Source organism: Pteropus vampyrus, unplaced genomic scaffold (assembly GCF_000151845.1).
Source record: "Pteropus vampyrus isolate Shadow unplaced genomic scaffold, Pvam_2.0 Scaffold502, whole genome shotgun sequence".
Taxonomy (NCBI): domain Eukaryota; kingdom Metazoa; phylum Chordata; class Mammalia; order Chiroptera; family Pteropodidae; genus Pteropus; species Pteropus vampyrus.
Window position 1 is genome coordinate 894037 of NW_011889283.1, and position 2678 is coordinate 896714.

Consider the following 2678-nt stretch of genomic DNA (forward strand, 5'->3'; position numbering starts at 1 on the left):
TTTAAGTTCTTTTTTAAAATTTTTTTAGTTTTGATCGTGTGTTTTTTGCTACCTTGTCTTTCAAATTGCTGATTCCATTGTCTGCTTTATCTGATCTGCTGTTGATTCCTTCTAGTGTATTCTTCATTTTAATTATTGTATTCTTTATTTCTGACTTTTCCTCTTTTATGTTTTCTATGCTTTTAAAAATATTTACTATCTCTGTTGAAATTTTCACTGAGTTCATCTATTTTTACCCTAAGTTTGTTGACCATCATTATAGCCAGTTTTTTGAACTCTGATATCTACTGGTAGATTGCTTGCTTCCATTTAATTTAGCTTTTTTTTTTTCTTCTTCTTCTTTTCTGGAGTTTCTCCTCTTCTTTCATTTTGGACATGTTTCTTTGTCTCCTCATTTTGGCTGCCTTTCTATGTTTGTTTCTATGTATTAGGTAAGTGTGCTATGTCTCCCAGTCTTTGAGTAGAGTGGACCTATGTAGTCGATGTCCTGTGGAATCCAGTGGCACAGTCTCCCTGTTCACCTTAGCAGGGTGCTCCCGGAATGTCTCTTCTGTGGATTGTGTGTGCCTTCTTGTTGTAGTTAAGACCTGATTGCTGTTGGCAGTTCAGCGGGTGGCGTTGGACCCTCAGGCTGACTAGGTGTGAGGATTGGCAAGGACCACAGCCTACAAGCTGTTGTGTGGTGGCTGACCCCATGGAGCAGAGTTTGTCTCAGTGGGCTGGTGCCTGCTGAGACCCCTCTTTGAGTATGCCATTTGTGGAGCTAATCAAGTAGTGCTCTGCTGTGGACTGAAGCCAGCTACTGGGTATATTGGTTCCAGGGACTCTTAGGAGGGGCTCCTGTGTAGGCCAAGGCCAGCTGCTGCCTGTGACTGGCCCAGGGCTACCTGGTAGGAGCCAGAAAGCTATCTTTGGTTGTTGCTGGACCTGGAGGAGCATGGGAGAGGTGACGTTTGAATTGAAGTCAGCTGAAATCAGTACCAGGCCTGGAGCCTCTCAGCAAAAGGCACAGTGGACTCTAAAGTCTGTTGTTGTTTGCGAGCTGCCACTCAATAAAAGACACACGGCCCATTGAGGCCAGCCACCACCTGCCTGGGGCCTGTAGGCCTTTGAGAGTTTTTAAGAAAGATTTCTGTGTGGGCCAAGGCCAGACACCTGTCATTGAAAGAGCCTCAAACAGTGCGCAAGTAGGGTGGAGCAAGTTTTCAGGGAGTCTTTAGGGTGAGTGAGTAGTGTTCACCAGGCTAATGTGGATTTAGATTTTGCCATGTGGAAGGATTGCTCAACACAGGATAGATGGTACCTGCCTGCTGGTTGTGTGAGAAGATGGCTCATCACAAGGACAATGATGGCTGTCCCTCCAGTTCTTGTCCTGACTCCTCACAATTCTTTTTCTCTCTCTGGTGTCCCCCAAGTTGCTGTCCCTCTACTAGAGCCCAGGATGAGTGCTTGTGACCAAGTAAATTGGTGCATAGGCCCTTTAAAAGGATGCTTGGTTTTCCAGCATCCTCTCGTCTCACCCAAATGGATAAAATTCCCACCGACTTTCACAGCCAGATCTTGTGGGGGTTCAATTTCCCAGAACTGGACTCTTCACTGCTCAGGTGGGATCTCAGCCATTGAGATATCCCTCTTGATTCTCAACCACCACATGTGGGTGTGGGGCCAGCCCGTTTGCATTTGCCCTTCCTACCAGTCTTGATGTTCTTCTTCTTTATATGCTTAGTTACAAAATTTCTGTTCGGCTAGTCTTCAGATGGTTTTCCAGGTTGATTATTCTATAATTTAGTTGTAAACTTGATGTGGTTATGTGCGGAGGTGATCACAGAGTTTACCTATTTTGCCATCTTGACTGGCACTCTTTAATTTTTTTCTTTAATGTCTTATAATTTTCATTATACAACTTTTTCTCCTTGATCAAATTTACTTGTTGTTATTTTGTTCCATTCGATGAAATCATCATGAGATTATTTTTTGATTTCCCTTGATCACTCATTATTATTGCATACAAATGTAAGAGATCTCTGTATATTAATTTTGTATCCTGATACTTTAATGATTTTGTTTATTTATTCTAATAATTTTTGGTGAGTCTTTAGGGGTTTTTTATATACACTACAATGTCATATGCAAATAATGACAGTTTTACTTTTTCTTTTCCAGTTTACATGCCTTTTAATTCTTTTTTCTTGTCTGATTGCTGTAAATAAGTTTTCCAAAGCTATATTGAATAAGGGTGGTGATCGTGGGCATTCTTGTCTTGTTTCTGATTTTATAGAAAAATTTTTCAGCTTTTCATTGTTGAGTATGTTATTAGCTGTGGGTTTATCATATGCTGAGATGTATTTTTTATATGCCCTCTTTGTTGAGAGTTTTTACCATAAATGAATGTAGAACTTTGTCAAGTGCTTTTTCTTCATCTATTGAAATGATTATATAATATTTATTTTTGGTTTTGTTGATGTGATGTATCACATAATTGATTGGTGGATCGCGAACCATCCTCACATCCTTGAGATAAATCCCACTTTGACGATGGTGTATAATATTTTTAATGTATCATTGAATTTCGTTTGCTAGTATTTTGCTGAGAATTTTTGCATCAGTGCTTATTAGGCATAATGTCCCATAATTTTATTTTTCTTCCTTCCTTCCTTCCTCCCTCCCTCCCTCCCTCC